The 19383-nt window shown below is 43.5% G+C and overlaps 1 long non-coding RNA gene across 1 annotated transcript in view; it reads left to right on the top strand.

The window, feature by feature from the left end:
- LOC133239949 (uncharacterized) overlaps window positions 1-8861 on the top strand; it is a 117289-nt gene extending 108428 nt beyond the window's left edge. Inside the window, exon 5 of the long non-coding RNA XR_009734048.1 lies at window positions 8683-8861. This is a non-coding gene — a long non-coding RNA (uncharacterized LOC133239949). The remainder of the gene's footprint in view (window positions 1-8682) is intronic.
- Window positions 8862-19383: the final 10522 nt, after the last annotated feature.

The following is a 19383-nucleotide window of genomic DNA, read 5'->3' as shown; positions in this document are numbered from 1 at the left end:
GTCAATCCATTGATGTACTCCTTCCTTCATTTACTCATTCATTCAATAATGGCATTTTTCTGCATTTTCTCTGTGGCAGGCACTGCTCAAAAATTTGACAGCCTACTTTTGGGGGACACTATCTGTGTGCACTAGAAACTCCTCTTCTAGTAGACTGTTCTGCAGAAGAGGTTAATTCCATTTTACAAAAGAAGAAATAACATGTCAGAAAAACTTGGTGAATTTTTCTCTCAAATATATAATAAAGCCCTTAGAGGATTGGTGTGCGAAGCCTCTTCCCTTTCCTCAAACCTTGACAATGGTTCCCAAAGATCTGTAATTTATCATGTAAACAGTAGTTTCTTGACACCTCTATTCTCTCTCCCTGAATCATAGAAGATCTTGAAGCTGAGAAGAAATTGAGGGCTTGAATTCAAGTCTGCACATTTTCAGAGTTCAAGATCAGAGAGCCAAACTCGATTGCCTCACACAGTGCTGTGGAGGACAGAACTTTTAGCCTGGGAACTGGTGTATTCCAGATCCATGTGAATAAGTCACTTTCTATACAGGAAAGGAACACTTTCTTGGCTCCGACAGGGCTTATCTTAAGGTCAGGAATCTTCCTAAAGAAACTGGCAGAGACATAACTCTGCAGCACTGGGTAGCCCATTTTAAAGTTGCATGAGATGAAATTTATTCCTCCCTCATGCTTAATTGGCAAACTCATTTTCCTCCCTCCAACTCCCTGATCTGAAAGAAACATTTATTACCAACATAGAGAAACAAAAAGATCTTTCCTCCAATTTGATCTTACGCTCTGTTCTGTGAATGACCACAGGAGAACTCACCCTTGAAAAGAGAAAGAGAAATCAGTCCTCACGCTTCCTAGCCATTTACAGGAAGAGACTGCGTTCTCTCTTTAGAGACTGACTATATTGATTGAGAAGTAGGCTTTTTCCATTTTGGTTCCTGCTCATTAACTTGTAATGAGCCCACTTGTAATGCAGTTTCCTTGATGTAGTTGATCAGTTCAGTCACTCAATCGTGTCTGAATCTTTGTGACCCCATGAACTGCAGCATGCCAGGCCTCCCTGTCCATCACCAACTCCCAGAGTCCACCCAAACCCATGTCCATTGAGTTGGCGATGCCATCTAACCATCTCATCCTTTGTCATCCCCTTCTCCTCCTGTCCTCAATCTTTCTCAGCATTAGGGTCTTTTCCAATGAGTCAGCTCTTCGCATCAGGTGGCCAAAGTGTTGGAGTTTCAGGTTCAACATCAGTCCTACCAATGAACACCCAGGACTGATCTCCTTTAGGATGGACTGGTTGGATCTCCTTGTAGGCCAAGGGACTCTCAAGAGTCTTCTCCAACAGCACAGTTCAAAAGCATCAATTCTTCAGTGCTCAGCTTTCTTTATAGTCCAACTCTCACATCCACACATGACCACTGGAAAAACCATAGCCTTGACCCAGGCTGTATTTCATACTTAGAGGTGGAAGACGAGGAAGCCAGGTGCAGGGGAGACGAGTGACCCTGTATCTACAGTCGATGACTTACTACAGAACTGGTCAATGCAATAGTTTCAAATGCTGAGTGCCCATTTGATTTGTCCTTTTCTTGTCTTCTAGAATTCATGTATAAATGTTTGGGAGGACTGCTAATGTCAAGCCGATGAGTCTCTTCAAACGCTCTTCTTTGGGGGAATAAATAGCTATAGTTTTCTCTTGCCTTGATCTTGCTCATCTTCTCTGTTGGCATTTTGTGGGATAAATGGGCAACATTTCTCTTCCATTCCCCTTTTGCAGACATACAAACAGATTTGGGGTTAGATGATTTTTTTTTTTTTTTGCCCTCGAGCTTACTTTTAAAGGAGTCTCTTACTTAAGGATGGACTTTTAATTTTTTAAAACTTCCTCTGTTGATTAATTCTGCTCCAGTACATTTTCTTTAGAAAATAATTAGTCTGAAAGTTCAAAGAGTTTTCCAGCTTAGCACAATGCTGGGCATAAAACAGGCCAGTTATAGGGTAACAGAAGTACCCACTCTGGGGAAGAGTCTCCTGAAACCTCGTGCAATAAGATGCCTTATTCCTTAAGAAGAGGAGACCCCACAGTAGTTTGGGGAAGACTGTCAAGGTGAGTGATCAGCCAACAGATGGACCTTAAGAAGTAACTGTTCGAATCATGTGCTTTGGAACTGAGTTGAAAGTGATTCAGATCCTCTCTCTGATATTTACTAACAATGTAACCTTGAACAAGTTACTGAAATTTTCTAAGCTTCCATGTCTTCATCTGTAAACGGGGGACATTACTACTTACTTCATAGAGCTGTTGTGAGAATCACATAATACCAGTGTGTGAAGTGCTTCTTAGCATGGCACATGGCATTTAGAAAACACTCAGTGACTGGACTCTTGTTCTTATTTCTATAACTATCCCAGTAACCAGAGAGCTTCAGGATCTCCCTTGTGATTTCTCATGCTCCAAAGCTATTTAACTCCTCTCTTCCCATTAACACTCAAGAAGTAAAAAGTCCAAGTTTGATAAAGAGTGTGTCTGTGTAGTTTATGGATTAGACTATCTTTGAAGGCTTTTCCTAAAATGCTGGAGGCTGAGTTGGAGAAAAGCTAATAGGAACATTTTCTGAGAAGAGATGTTCAGCCAGCTTCACTAGGAGAGATTGGACTATCTTTCTATTTTGAAAAAACTTTTTGTATGAAGCTACAGATGAGCCACAAAACAGCTAGATCCATCACCTTGGCAGGACAGTTATCCAAGGGCCCTGGAGCACTGACTATAACCCTAAATGGTAATCTCTACATATCCAGGACAATTTCAAAGAAAAAGAAGACAAAACCACCTTTCATGGAGTTTCAGTTTCTTATTAACTCTGTACTGAACTCTCAAACAATTTTAGAGAAAAGGATAAGATGACATTTCAACTATTTCAATGATGATGTCCTTCCATTACTTGTCAGTATTTACCTCATTTTTTTTTTCCCCAGCAAATTTACACTGAGGACAACTATTCCCAACTTCTTTCTTCTACTTTAGATGATGGTTTAGTATGTTGTCATGAATCAATGGAGCTTCCAGACTCATCATTTGTAATATTGTTCAATTATGGGTTTTTCTCTTTATGCTATAAAACTGCAATTACAGAACAATATAGCTGGAGAGATTTTAGAGCTATGTTATGTGTAATAAGAACCAAGACCCTGGTGGTCTAGTGGTTAAAAGTCTGCCTGCCAATGCAGGGGACATGGGTTCAATCCCTGGTCCAGGAACTAAGATCCCACATGCTGTAGAGCAGCTAAGGCCAGATGCCACAACTACTGAGCCAGGAGCCACAGCTGCTAAAGCTTGCGCATCACGACAAGAGAAGAGCTTGTGTTCCGCAACAAGAGAAGCCACTGAAATGAGAAGCCTGAGTCCCACGGCAAAAACCCAGTGCAACCATAAATGAACAGAAAAATGTTTTTTTAAGAGGTAAGAAACAATTTTTATCAGACCCTTACTATGTGCCAGGCTCTGTGTGCTAAGTGCTTTATACATTTATTTAGTCATCTCAATCCTGTGAGGTAGGTTCTACTAATCTCTCCATTTTACAGATAAGAAAACCGAGGCTGAAAATTTAAATGTCCTGTTCAGAGTCATGCAGACATTAGGTCTTAAATTCAAAACACAGGCTGAACTAAGTCTATATGTATGCTAACTAGTATGCCATATGGTTCTTTTACTTCAGATGAGGCTCCTGGACACCGGAGGAGTAGTGTGAGTTTGCTTGGAACCCTCTAGTTAGGAACGGGCAGGGCTGGGACCTGGTTCTTTGGACTCCCAGGGCCCTGTGTCTTCTACTGTACACTTGATTCTACCTCTCTTTGTTATATTCTAACTCTTTTTGTTATATTCACTAGTTTGTTGTATTTTTTTTAAGATTTCACATATAAGGGATATCATAGAGTATTTGACTTGCTCTGTAGGAGATTTGCTTTGAATAAAGCATCTCTCTGTAAACACTCTCGCCAAGAACTCTCCGGATTCCTCAAAGAATGGCTCTGAGGCACTAGCTGTCTTAGCAACAGAGGACAGACCATCCCAGTTGCTTAGTTCTTAGCCTTTGTTTCTTCACTGTTTATTATTATTACTGGCTGCACCATGGAGCATGTGGGATCTTAGTTCCCCAATCAGGGATCAAACCAAGCCCTCTGCATTGGAAGCACAGTGTCTTAACCTCTGGACGGCCACGGAAGTCTCATGGCCTTTGTTTCTTTAGAAAGCAGAATAAAACACACATGTTCTTGCCCAGAATGGAACTTAAATGAAGAAAATGATCAGATAAAAAGGTAGCCAGATTCAAATTAAATTTTATTTGCTTCATTTCAGCCTGCTCCTTCTATTCTAGATATATCCCCCACAGATCCTAAACAAATGGCGTCACTATTTATTGCACACACCTGTCAAATATCTCCTAAGGTCCTATCAGATTGGACTATCTCTGTTTGGATCCAAGAGGAAAGTGATGAATAAAATCTGCTCCTTGTGTGTGTCACTGTTTATTTACTTTCTGGATGAATTCATATTACAAGAAGATTCTGGAAGGGTTGTTAATTATCCCTGTAATCTAATTTATTGCTCTGGGCACCTGATATGTTCTATACCTTTGATAATGTTAATTTTATTCTTTTGTGAGATGAGCCTGGTATTCGCAAAAAGCCGTAAGATGTAATTTACTTCTCCCCACTTGCATTCTAAATATTAACTCTATTGAAAATGATTAAATAGATTATGTAAATCATGGTCGTTGCATCCACTTTAAAGGTTAATCCTGCCATCGTGTAGCCAGATAATTAATTTGAATCGGTTCCTGAGCATTAATTCTCAGGGAAGCCCAGGTATAATGGTTGCAGTATCCTATTATGGATGTCACTGTATGCCTGCCTGGGATAAAATTTGGAAGAAACAATTCTCAGAGCTTTGAGAACAAAAGTTCCTTAGGGCCACTGAGAGACTCAGTGCATCATGGGATTAGAGTTACACTTTCTCTAGAATTTTAGAAGATAGACTTGACCAAGCTTGAGTTTTCTGAGATGCCACATCCCTTGTTGGGAAGCCAGACCCAGTTTTTCCAGTTGATTCTTTCTCTGCCCTGGGACAGTGACCCCTACGGACTCAATCCTTGGGGCCCTTTGCTGATTGGCTGCAGGTGGATATGGTCCAAGGAGACAGTACCAAGGTATCAGAAAGGCAGCAAATTGTTCACCCCTTCCATGACTCCCACCGTGTGGCCCCTTCTCCGTCTTCAGCTCTCATTGGCTCTGGTACCTCCATTTCCTCCTTGTCTCTCTGCCTTAGGGATGATAATGGCTTTCAATATTGCCAGTCTCTGGATATCTTTGGTCCCTGGTTTGTTTTCTTAATCCTGCCCATCTATCTATAGATAGCTGTTCATAAAATCTCTTCTTTCAAACCATTTGCGATGAATTCTGTTTCCTCCCAGGACCCTGAGTAATGCACAGGGTTTAAATAAAGACCAAACAACCCAAACGTTGGCAATGTACTGTCAGCGATTGTGATTGTCTTCTGTGGGCCCTGGGAGCAAGGTCACAATCAATTTCCTTAGAGCTTCAGAAGTGGGAAGCCTTGGACTCCCTGTGCTCTGGAGCCAGGGGAAGTTTGCAGTCTAGACTCTGAGAAAGAAGGCCAGCATCCCATTGGTGGGCAATTATCTGGCCCCTGTGACATGGTGACAGTGGAAGGTCATGGCCCATGAACTCAAACCAGATCAAGTTCTGATTGGTTAGTAGTGATCCAAAGATTAAGGACAGTTACATGGCTTCCTCTTCTAACTTGTTTATCATTTTATTATTATTATTTATTTATTATAAGAGGCAACTTATTATTTTGCCTCTAGCTGACCCCTCCCACTTAAAAAATCCAAAAGTAGAACACAAAAATAGTGAAAGATACCACAAGCTTAAACTATAGGCCCCCGCAAAAAAAAAAAATTTTTTTTAGCTTTGGGTTTGGGACATCAGGATAGTTTGTTAAAATCTCGGTTCATAGTTGTACTCTGGTGATTACAGGAGACAAGAATGCTTCCCGGATGATCTCTGCAGTAACCATGTTATTTCTCCATCTGTCCTGCCTCTTTGTTTTTGGAACTCTCTTTCCTGCACTCCATATGACCTGTGGGTTCTGCCGATTCTCAGAGGGGTCTCATTGCCTCTGCTCTGAAGACAGGCATGTAACCCAGCCTGACAGACTCAATTATTCTGGAACCAGTGAGTGCTCCAGGGGCAGCATCAAGGCTAATCAGAATCCTTTACTGAAGCAGATATTGGAAAAGGAGCTTTAAGGGCAGAATAAGCTCAAAGCTGCCTGCAGCCATCTTGCTGTCACAAGAAGGAAATCTTTCAGGGCATAAAGCCAAGCAGAGTGGGAGATGAAAAGAGCCAGAGTGCCCATCTTACTGTTCAAACCCCTAAATCCAGCAAGGGCTGGAGTCCAACCCTTGGACTTCTATTTACATGAACCAATGATTTTGTCTTTTAGAAAAGGAGCTAGTTGTTGGATTTCTGTCACTGTTCCATGGAAAGGTCTCAATGAATTCTCCTCCCTTCAAGAATAACTAACACCACTCAATGCAAGGGAGTACGTTGCTTTTTCTTTAAGGCTTAAAAAAGAAAGAGCCCTTGCTCTTTCATCTGTTTCTGAAGCAAAGGCCCTCCTTATCGATCCCTCTAAATCCCTCCTCTGGCAATTTAACTAGGCTTCCTTTGCTCTTTTCTCAGTGAATGTGTAAAATAGCTGGTTACCCCCTTCCGCAGAGTCATCTCTGTATACATTTAGACTCTAATGAGTTACTCTGAAGCCAGTTTCCTCCAGGCTAAGAAATCCAAGTCTATCGCAAATATTTTTTTCCAGCACCCTTCTCTGTAAATTGCAGAATTTTGAACGTTTTCCTCTGACCTGGAGAGGTGAAAGCATGTTTCAGAAACTTGTAGAGAAGGTCTTTATAGAAAAAAAAAAATTTACTCCAGTCATAAGAAACTCTAATACTGAAGTCTCAAGACCAAATAAATGTGTAAGTATGAAAAATTTCAGGCAGAAAAAAATGTAAATATGTAGTCTCTAAGGGGCTTCCCAGGTGACGCTAGTGGTAAAGAACCAGTCTGCCAATGCAGGAGACATAAGAGATGCGGGTTCGATCCCTGGGTCGAAAATCCCATGGAGGAGGGCATGACAACTTACTCCAGAATTAGAGAACCCCATGGACAGAGGAGCCTGACGGGCTATGGTCCATAGGGTTCCAAAGAGTTAGACACAACTGAAGTGACTTAGCATATGCATGTAGTCCATAAACCAGTTTTGGGTTCAGTTTTAAAAGAGTTTAAAGGCAGATAGATGGCAGTTTTCTGAGACTGCAGTTAGTGGTTGGGTTTTTCCATCAGGTTCAATGTGTTGTCCATATGAAGAAGGAGGTGAGGGGTGGCTGCAGGTGGAGGCTCTCTGGGGTTAGTGATTGCCTGAGTATTCACATACTTAAAAAGAGAAGGCTGATTACTCCCAGTCTTGTTGGATATAAACTTTTAAAAAATCAAAAGGATTATAATTTCTAAGGGCATGGATCCTACAGGAAGCCTTAATTAAAGAGTGGGAGGTATAGATTGCCTTAAAGAAAAACTTTTGTTCAAGATTTATTTTTAACCATGATGAATGTGCTCTTAATTAAGACTACTTTTGGATAAGACTCAAGGAGTTACCATGAGATTACTGTCTTCTACGTTTAACCTAGGAACATGACCCAAAATGCTTTAAATAGAAGACTTGTTAAATTTAAAGATAACTTTCTCTCCGGTAAAATAATGTTGAGAATAATTAACTTCCAATTTGCTTTAATTACTTTTAAACATGTTTACATTTTCAAACACTAGGATAACACTGTGTTCCAGGGAATCTTGGGGTGTGGGGGTACGGGTGGGGGTCCCCAAGATGAGCAACAGTTTGCACACAAATAAATAAACTATTTCAGAACCCAGCTCTCCTCCTTTCCCCATTCCCTTTATCTAACTTCTAAGTATAATTCAATCATAGGTTTGAGTAATTTAATTAATTAAATTTCTACCCCTTGTTTAAAGAACAGTGTCTATTCCTGGTAATCTAAATTATTTTGAAACAAATGAAACATTTAGAGAAGTGGTTTGCAGCCCATCAGCAATTATCATTATCTGGGGTTATAATTCTGGTTCCACTTCCAGAGGTTCTGATTTAATGGAAGTGGGTGGGAGGGCAGCAGCTATTAGTACTTTTTAAAGATTCCCACGATTTTAACCTGCAGTGAGGGTTAGGAGTCACAGATTCAGAGACGGAAAGAAATCACACTGCTAGTTCAAAAGCAATTCACCAGGAAGCAGTAGGGCTTCTTGGGAAGGGCTCAGGATTCAGAGTTGAGGGTGTTAATCCTGCCTCCACTCCTTGTCCACTATTTGGACTTGCTCATGTACTTGGTCTCTCTGTATATCATTTCCTCATGGGTAAAACTGGGGTAATTGTGCCCCCTTATGGAATTGTTTTGAGGACAAGATCTACCTGGTACGTGGGGGAACCTCTGTAGCAAGAACTATTATTAATGTAGCATGTAACTGTCTAGAAACACATGTCTCCATGTTCCCCTTACTTGCCTTCTCTGTGCCAACAGGAACCGAAGTCCGCACCATTCCTGGAGACCCTGAACTCCCTGAATGGGTATGGATGACCCTGGCAGCTACACTGGGCTTGCAGAGACAGGGGTCCCCACCTCCAGGATCTAATGCCTGATGATCAGAGCTTTATTTATAATAATAGAAATAAAGTGCACAATAATTGTAATGTGTTTGAATCATCCCCAAACCATTCCCCCCCTCCACCCCCAGTCTGTGGAAAAATTGTCTTCCATGAAACTGGTTCCTGGTGCCAAAAAGGTTGGAGACTGCTGGAGAAGACCAAGCACTTGTTCCTTCCAAGCCTAACCAATGCCAGTCAGTGAAATGAGTCTGAAGGTCTGAGTCCAGCATTTTTACAAACTGTGTTACCATTTCTGTTACAAGTTATGAACTAGCTCTGGGCACCCCCCATTTTTCTTAACCGATAAAATGGGATTAGGCTAGAACTCTGTTCCATGTTCTTCCAATAACATGAGCCAATGAGTTTTAAAGAGTCTGTCAGTTTCAGATCAGATAAGTCTGAAAATATTTTTACCTGTCAAGGGGATAATATAGTGCCCAAGCAGCTTCTACAATGTAGAGGTCCCACGAAGAGAGTGGATTTTTTTTTTTTTTCCTGAAAAGCTGGTTCTTTTGCAATTAATAGTAGAAAGGTTCCATCCTGACTTTTAGCTTGAGGACAGTGATACAAGTTACCCAGTCAGTCTCAGTGGAGAGTAAGATCTCAGGATTGACCATAGGGGTTTATTTTTTATTGGGTCCACAGCAGAGATGGAATAAAATTGCCCATGCAAGATAAAAGTCTAAACTGAAATTATCAGTGTTGTCTGGACCCTCAAGACTCTGATGCTGGGAAAGATTGAGGGCAGGAGAAGGGGGTGACAGAGGATTAGATGGTTGTATGGCATCATGAATTCAATGGAAATGAGTTTGCGCAAGCTCCAGGAGACAGTGTAGGACAGGGAAGGCTGGCAAGCTGCAGTCCGTGGGGTCGCAGAGTTGGACACGACTGAGTGGCTGAACGACAGCTGAACCCTTAGCAGCTCTCTAGGTCAGTTGTTTTCCAACTGGGCATGTGTTGGAAGCCTCTGGAGGGCTTGTTCAATCTCAGATCCCTGACTCCACCCCTGGAGTTTCTGATACAGGAGGTTTGGGACGAACTCTGGCACTTTGCATTTCTAACAAATTCCTGGATGATGTAGGTGTTGCTGGTCCCAGCGTCACACTTTTAGAGTGACTTCTCTAGGTCTTACTTCACAAACTCCTGTGATGCTACAGTCCACGTAGAACACTCTTTAAAATACTGATTGCCAGATCCCACCAGTAAAAAGTCTGATTTTGTGGATTTACAGTGAGGCTCAGGCTGTACTCATCATCAGGGAGCTTGAGAAACCCTGACTGGGTCAACTACCCATTCATTGCAACAGAATTACCTGGGTGGGGGGTGAGGGGAGCTTTGAACAAACTCTGAATCCTGGGCTTACTCCCACTTCTCAGATGCTAATTCTGAAGGGCAGGGCTGGGAGAGTGTGCATTTTTCAAGTGTCTCAGTTGATTGTGATGTGGATCTAAGTTGCCTCACTTTGTAGGTGAGGACCCTAGAAAGATTGAGGTATTCATCTAGAGCAGAGCAGAAACGGTACTAGAAACCCCATGGCCAGATCCTCTGGGCTTGGTCCACACTGCCATGTTCCTTCTTGTCTGATCCATCAGAGGCTATTTCTTCTGCCATTGATTTTCAAATGGAGCACCCCAAGAGCTGGATACAGCACTGAGTTCTGACATTGATTCTTCAACACCAACTGTGTCCTCCAATTCGACTCAATTCTGACACTAACTGCCTGGAACGAGCATCAGATCTCACAAGTTGAAAGATGAGGTTCCCCAAAAGACTGCCCTTGCTTTAGCTGCCAGTCTCAGCTGGGGTCCTCAGGCTACCCTCTCTTGCCTCTGACTTGCCTACAAATTCAGAGCTTCCCATACCCCTTTAGCTTTGTTCATTTGCTGGAGCAACTCACAAAATCCAGGAAAGCACTGTCCTGCCAATTACCATTTTCTTATAAAGGACATGAAGGAACAACAAGATGAAGAGACATGGAGGGGAAGTTCTGAAAGGGGCCCCGGCACAGGCGCTTCTGTCCCTGTGCACACCTCCCAGCACATCCATAAGTTCACTGCTGCTGCTGCTGCTAAGTCACTTCAGTCGTGTCTGACTCTGTGTGACCCCATGGCATGCAGCCTACCAGACTCCTCCGTCCATGGGATTTTCCAGGCAAGAGTACTGGAGTGGGGTGCCATTGCCTTCTCCGATAAGTTCACTAACCAGGAAGATCTCTCACTTTCTCAACCACTGTTGTTGCAAGAGTGGCCATGGGAGGTGAACAGAGATTCCAGTCCAGTCTGGGGACTGGAAAGGGACAGTGGAAGCTCTTCCTCTGCAGCGAAGAAGATCCTTGGTCCCATCCCAGTAAGGCCACTGCCAACCAAGCATTCCTTCCCTACTCCGCCTCGCAGCAGAACCCAGCAGAACTTCCTAGGGGATCTCAGTGCTGCCAGATCTGATGAGCAGGCAGAACAAATGTGTTGCCTCATCTCATTAGACCCAGGCCCCAAGGTTAGGGCTCAAAGGTCAGGAGCCTTTGAAGTGGAAGAGCAGAACTGCTAAAGGGTCTTGATTCTTTAAAAGAAGTTTTCCTTCCTCCTACTGACCGATTTGATGGAAATTCTGAAAGTTTCATGTCACACAGCAGAAAGGCCAAGTACTAGTGGGCTTGCCTGAAAGGACAAACACATCTGAAAGATGCCTCCTCGTCTCCAGACTGGCTCCTCCCACACAGATGTCTGCAGGCAGCCCAGGCTTTCTGTCACCTAGGCTTGCTGCCAGGGAGCGGTTTTTCCTCCATTGTTTCTGAGATCTGATGGGTTAACCAGTCTTAGAGACCTCATCTCTGTGATTCATCTCATATCACGCCCACCCTATTCATCTTCACTGCATTATTTCTGGCCTGCATTAACTTCTCCCATCTTTATTTTAATTACAAAAATGGCACATGCTTGTTTCAGAAGAAGCCAGAAGCCAAGAAGCACAAGGAATGCAGCTGTAGAAGCTGGAAAAGACAAGCAAACAAATTATCCTGTAGAGCCACCTGATCTGGGCTCAGAGAAATAGATTTTGGACATCTACCCTCTAGAACGCCAAGAGAATACATGCCATTTGTGGTAATTTATTGGAGCAACCTTAGGAAACTAATACAGGTTGTTTTCAGATTTTTGGACTTGTAAATATTTTAGTACCTCCTATCTCTGATTATTCCCTGGAGTAGGAAATGGCACCCCACTACAGTATTCTTACCTAGAGAATTCCATGGATAGAAGACTCTGACGGGCTACAATCCATGGGGCTGCAGAGTCAGACATGACTGAGCACACATCTCTTGATAGAAACTCTTGACTGAAATCTCCCCTGGCATCAGTCTGCCTGCCATGGCCACTCCTTGACTCCCCCCTTCTGGAAAATGTTATCCAAATTCTTTAGTCCAAAGGACCCCCATGCACTAACCTAACCCACTTTGTTTAGCCTTAAAATTGACTATTATATGACCACTCACACCCTCAACACACATGTTTTCTACATTCATTACTTGACAACCTTTTCTATGCCTGCTGTGCCTTCCTTCACCCATCTATGTGTAGAGTACTTTAAGCTCCAGTTCAAATGGGACCTCTCCCCAAATGCACTTCTGTGTCCTTGGCCCACCCTCAACAGATGTGATCTTCACCTTCTTTGAACTTGCCTAACATTTTGCATCTCTCTTGTGGCAAATATCAATTCCACCTTGTATGGAATTGGCCAAAAGTTTCGTTCAGATTTTTCCATAAGATCTAATGGGAAATATCCAAAGGCACTTTTTGGCCAACCAAATATTTGAGTTACAGATTTTATATATGAAGAGCCTAGTACTTTAATCGTTTGCTGAATTATCTGACAATTAAATATCTATTGAATTGAAATGTGAACCACAATAGAATGGGTTTTATTGCTGTTTGTGTTGTAATTTAATACCCATGATGCGATGGGCTTCCCTGGTAGCTCAGACAGTCAAGAATCCGCATGCAATGCAGGAGACCTGGGTTAGATCCCTGTCATGGGAAGATCCCCTGGAGGAGGGCATAGCAACTCACTCCAGTATTCTCGCCTGGAGAATCCCATGGACAGAGGAGCCTGGCGGGCTACAGTCCATGGGGTTGCAGAGAGTCAGACATGACTGAGCAACTTAGCACAGCACAGCACATGTGATGAGATGGAAACCATGGACTTTAACAATGAAAGATGGACATAGGAAAGGAAACTAATTAGGCTTAAATTATGCTTCCAGTTTTTGAAATCTCTTCCCTGCCTTCTGCCTTTCCAGATTCAAGAATAAATATGATGGTGATGATTCAGGAGCAAAGAAAATATTCACTGACTCCAAGCTCAGTAATGATTCTCCACTGTGATTCAACGCCATCTCAGGCTGTGTTTACAGGAGTGCAAGTCCAGAACAAACAGGAGATTGTCTCATGGCCTTTTCAGATTCATCTTCTGCAGGAAGCATGATGAATGCTACCACTGTTTCCTATGATGTTATATGAATGATGTTATTCCAGCATCAGAATAACCTGGGATGCAGTGAAAAAATACAGATTTCTAGATACCACCTCCAAGAAGTTTCTGAATGAACAGGTTAGGAAAGGGCCTAGGGATCTATATTTTAACCAGCATGAATTTTTGGAGGCTTATTAGTCTGAAAAAACCCTTAGAGTTGTTTCCACTTTTGGAATTCTATTATTCAGAATATTGTGTCCAGTTTCTGGTTCCATAATCTCAAGCTCCCAGCTTACTGACTCTGCTGGTTCTTACCATTGGCAGCCCCAAGTTTTGGTCTTCAGAAACTGTTTCTTTGGGAAAGGGAGCACTTAGAAATTGGCCAATAGGCAAGTGTGGGGGGTTTAGCTCACTGGTTCTTTTAGAATTTCGCCATTAGTAATGAGGGCTGTAACTCACAAGCCCCAGCCACTCAGTTTATCTCCTAGAGATGAAAGAAACAGGTTATTATCGCAGCTGAGAAGCCACCCAAGACAAAACATGCAAGTGTAATCAGGTGGCCATGAGTACCTGAAGGGGAGATGATCAGAGGAGGCAGAGGCACAGATAGAACTGGTGTCTCGTTAGAACTGACCCTGTATTCTAGAAGGAGACCTGAATGAGTCTAAGAAGCCTTGTTGCCTGTGACCTTTCCTCACCCCAGGGGCAGAAGCGGTGTTAGCCGTTCCCAGGGATGAGGGTGGGACAGCTCAAGTGCTAAAGAGAAGCAAGAACTGTTGCAAGAAGGAGGACCCCTTCCAGGGCCCGAAACTGGACTCTTGTCTGACACTTGGAAATGAATTGTCCGAGGAGACACACGTGCTGACAAAGCAGGAGATTTTATTGGGAAAGGGTGCCTGGTTAGAGGGCAGGAGGGTAAGGGAACCCAGGAGAACAACTCTACCACGAGGCTCGCAGTCTCAGGTTTTATGGTGATGGGGTTAGTTTCTGGGTTGTCTTCAGCCAATCATTCTGACTCACTCAGAGTCCTTCCTGGTGGTGCAAGCCTTGTTCAGCCAAGATGTATGCCAGAGAGGATTCCGGGAGGTGGTTGGATGTGTGGTGTCTCCTTTTGACCTTCCCCAAACTCTTCCAGTTGGTGGAAGCTTATTAGTTTCGTGTTCCTTACTAGGACCTCTTGTCCTAAAACAACTCATGCAAACAGTTACTATGGTGCCTGGCCAGCGTGGGTGGTTTCAGTCGGTGTGCTTCCCCTAACAGAACCAGGGAGCTCCATGCCCTGGCCCTCTTGCTCTGGTCATTCCATTCCAGAGATTTATTGCCACCTCCTAAATAAACAAAGCTATTGGGGCTTCAAGAGCCCAGTCTGACAGATGACCAAGAGTCATTTTTCAGCCTTAACACTATTTGTTTACCGTGTGTCCACTGTCATTAACCCATAAGAGTGAAAGCAGACCAGTCCATTTCATTTTCTGATTATCGAGTTTATGACATCATTAAAATTAATTGAGCACTTATCTCAGCACATAACGAGTGGGCCATGTGGAGCAGGCAGAGTTCCTGGAAAAACACTGACGGAGGGTGTGAGTGTGTTCTCACCATCAGCGTGGTGCATCCGGGTCCCTGGTCCCATGCAGGTCATGGAATCTTATAGGGGATAGTCATGCAGTTCTGGTGCTCAGCAGCCTGTTCTCAGCATTGCTATTTCTCCATAGGAGGACTGCAGTAGGGCTTGGAGTCAGAGAGGAAAGACAAGACAGTCTGCACACCCACTTCTTTTGCATTAAAGAGGAAGTGGAGAGTTTCTATTTGGGATGATGACAGTTTTGGAAATGCGGGATCGTAATGGGGTGCACAGTATTGTTGAATGTAGTCAATGCCACTGAATTATACACTTAAAATAGTTAAAATTTGATGGATCAATTTGTGGTATGTATATTTTACCACAATTTTTTGAAGAAAATGGACTGGCTTATCATAGACTAGTCTAATCACTGTTCTCTGTGCTCAGTTGTGTCTCTTTGTGACCCCATGGACTGTAGCCCACCAGGCTCCTCTGTTATGGGCTTTTCTGGGCAAGAATACTGGAGTGGTTTGCCATGCCCTCCTCCAGGGAATCTTCCCCACACAAAGATCGAACCCACGTCTCCTGTGTCTCCTCCATTGTAGGTAGATTCTTTACCACTGAGCCACGGGGGAAGCCGAGTCCACTGGTGTGGTGGTGATTAACAAACAGTTGCCATCTTGTTCCTTCTTTTGATTGCAAATGCCTCAGTGACCTTCTGCTCCTTCTGTAGGTTTGGCTTATCCTAGGAGCAGTGACCAAAGCTGTTTCTTGTCGTAGGAACCAGGCAGATAATTTTGCTCAGTCTAATTCTGGGGTATTTGAGAGCAAATGAAACTTCACTAACTCCTAAGACTTAAATGCTTAAGTATTGGAATGGCTTGAATCCCTTTTATCCACCTTAAGATGGGCCTAAGAGTTTGCCTCTGGGGTAGACTGTCCTACTTTTCTTATGGAAATGATAACTAATTACCATTGAGTGTGGGTACTCATTGCATTTTTTTTTTTTTTTTGAATGCCAACTCTCTCTTTTCCTCCCCATTTCCAGAACTGAGTACTTCAGTACAGAGCTGGAATAAATAAAGGCTTTTGGATTTGTGGCCCAAACTCACTTCGCTTTGCCTATGAATGTTTCACCTCCCAGAGTTCAGAGACTAATAGAACCACAAAGTTGAAAGAGTCTGGAAAGATCCCGCGTTCATTACCCATGGGATGCCTGTCAAATGGCCACACACAGGCATGGCTTCTATCTTAGAGAAAGGTCACACCCTGTAACCATTACTCATTCTGTCTCCTCAAAGAGCTCCTCAAAATTGCAGATATAAACACATTTTTAAAGTATATTCCACCAATCCAGGGGCTTCCCTAGTGGTTCAGTGACAAAGAATCCACCTGCAGTGCAGGAGACTCGGGTTTGATCCCTGGGTTGGGAAAGATCCCCTGGAGAAGGAAATGGCAACCCACTCCAGCATTCCTGCCTGGAGAATCCCATGGACAGAGGAGCCTGGTGCCTCTCTGTGGGGTCCCATAGTCCACAGGGTTACAAGAGTCCGACACCACTTAGCGATTGAACCACACCAATCCAGAGATTTACAGTTCTGCTGTGTCTATATTGGGTTTAGATCACGTTATTTTAATATTCCAGGAAGATGTTTTTCAGTTGAGAAAGTTCAGTTCGACTCACAGTTTCTACTTGTAATTTCTAGCTGGAAATTACCTACGGCAGCTGAGTCCCCCACCTCCCCGCGGAAGCCTGCTGGCTGTTTCCAAGGCCTTCCTCATCATTCAAACCACGATGCGGCCACAGGAATACCAAAAGCGACACTTGATGGCTGTGGAAGATTTTCATCCTCACAGGTCGTGAATGCCTTCTGTTTATCACCTGCACTGAGGATTTACGACTGTCTCAGTGTCGTATTTCTAGCTGCTGTACTCTGAAGGAAAGCATCCTGCCCTGAGGTAAGGACACATTCTTTATTCATAGTGAAAATGAAAGCGAGTAAAGGGCAAGATTTTTTTTTTTTAATCCCACTTTCAGTATGTTTAGAATGAAAAGCTTATTGAAATAAGACCTTTAAAGTGTTTCCTTTCACTGTTCATTTGGGATGCGATTTCACAGATGGTACAGACACCCTGAGATGTTGCCTGGTCTGAAATCTTTTTATCTGTAGCTTTAGAAGAGCAAAGGGTATGACACATGGAAAGGAGCAAACAGCCGTGGGAAGGCATGGCTAGTGACAGGGATAGGAATGTAAATTATAGAATGGATGCTTGCCTCAAAATATTTCTGGTGGGTTTCTATCTGTGGGGTACCACTCGAGGGTACAGGAGGGAGGCTACATATGAAGCAATTGAAGGCAGATGTGATCCTGTGATAGGCATGCTGAACTGCAAGCTCAGCAAGTTCCAGCCCTTGACCCAAACCACAGTGTTTTTATGTAATCACGGTTGGTGTGGATTGAACTGTGTCCCTCCCAAATTCATACACGGAAGCCCTAACTCTCACTGTCTCAGATTGTGGCTTTATTTGGAAGCAGGGTCATCGCAAGAGTTAAGATGAGGTCATACTGGAATAGGTCGGGCCCCTAATCCAACACGACTAGTGTGCTTATAAAAGGAGGGAAGTTGGACACAGAGACAGACCCATAGAGAGAATAATGATCTGAAGACACAGGGAAAAGCCAACCAGTCACAAGGAGAACCAAAGACTGCCAACAAACCATCAGAAGCTAGGAAAGAAACATGGACAGCTCTGTCCTCTGTTAAAAACAAAACAACAAGTCCAATATGGAGTCACTTTTGCTAAGCCCCACATCAATCATCAAACCAAGAGTTAACTTAGTTATGATTTTAGCTCTCCTGGAAATGTCATCGTAAACCAGTCAATCAGGCATCACTTCATCAGCACTAGTTAAGTCATCTGCCTCATGGACCCTTGCTGTCCCTTAAAGGAAAGTAACTTTGCAATAACCTGCTTTTTTGGCTAATACAGCTTCCTTGTTCCTGCTCTCCTTTGCTTGTATCATTTTATACAGCTCCTCAGAGCTCCTATCTGCTCAACTGGATGCTGCCCAATTCAGGGGCTGTTGAATAAAGCCACCTGTTAGTCATTCAGTTGTGTCTGACTCTTTGAGACCCCACGGACTGTAGCCCACCAGGCTCCTCTGTCCACGGAATTCACCAGGCAAGAATACTGGAGTGGGTTGCCATTCTCTTCTCCAGGGGATCTTCCCTACCCAGGGATCGAACCTGCATCTCCTGCACTGCAGGCAGATACTTTACCATCTCAGCCATCGGAGATGCCCCAAATAAAGCCAATAAGATCTTTTAAATTTACTCATGTGCCACAGCTACTGAGCCTGTGCTCCAGAGCCCAGGAGGTGCAACTCCTGAGCCCACTGACCCTAGAGCCACGCTCTGCAACGAGAGAAGCCACCGCAGTGAGAAGCCCGCACCCCACAGCTAGGGAGCAGGCCCCACTCGCTGAAGCTCGGGAAAAGCCAGTGCACAGGAACGAAGGCCCAGCACGATCAAAAATAAATAAATACAATTATAAAATTTACTTGGCAGACTAAAAAAAATATATATATCTTACTGCCCTCTGAAGGAAGCAACCCTATGAACACTTTAACATTGAATTCCTAGCCACCAGAACTTGAGAAAATAAATGTCTGTTGTTGAAGCCACCCAGTTAGTGGACCTCTATTGTGTCAGCCTGACCTGACTTAATAAACTGGCTGTACTGTAGGCATCCAGCGCCCTGCGTTGTTGCACAGTCACAGAAGCTATAATACCTGATGGTACCATTTTATCTGTAAAGCATTTATGATTAGAGATGTTTCTTTGAAATTACGGTTACCAGGAAGGAAGGGTAGTGGGGGAAGGATTGTTAGAGAGCTTGAGATTGACATGAAACTCTGCTATATTTTCATGTAATATAAATTGCAAGTAACAAGGCTCTCAATAACATGATTTTTTAAACAACTTTTTACAATTTATGGCTGTGTGGGGTCTTCATTGACGCAGGAGCTTTTCTCTAGTTGCGGCGAGCGGAGGCTACTCTTATTGTGGTGCGAGGGCTTCTCACTGTGGTGCCTTCTTTTGTGCGGAGCTCTAGGGTGCCTGGGCTTCGGTAGTTGCGGTGCACAGGCTTAGTTGCTCCACGGTATGTGGGATCTTCCAGGACCAGGGATCGAACCCATGTCTTTTGCATGGAGCCACCAGGGAAGCCCTAACATGATTTTTTTTTTAAGTGATATGGTAGTAGAAAGTGAGCTCCCGTAAACTCCTGCCTCAGTATCACCTGGGAAAGCCCTTCCCCTACCCTCTGTAGTAACTCAGCTTCCTTGGGTGAGTCTTGTGGCCATTGAAATCGAAGAACCACTGATCTAGGCTGCGCATCAGTAGAGATACAGATATCAACCAAGCGTGCACACACAGCAGATCAGCTGCATCAGAAACAATGACTTCTTTCTTCCAGATCCATTCTGCTCGTGCGACAACACCTTCTGAGAGCATTCGTTATCACAGCAAAGAACGTCTCCTCCA

The sequence above is a fragment of the Bos javanicus genome, chromosome 27 (genome assembly GCF_032452875.1).
Source record: "Bos javanicus breed banteng chromosome 27, ARS-OSU_banteng_1.0, whole genome shotgun sequence".
In the NCBI taxonomy this organism is placed as follows: domain Eukaryota; kingdom Metazoa; phylum Chordata; class Mammalia; order Artiodactyla; family Bovidae; genus Bos; species Bos javanicus.
Note: the sequence above shows the minus strand (reverse complement) of the source record. Positions and strands in the feature narration are given on the sequence as shown.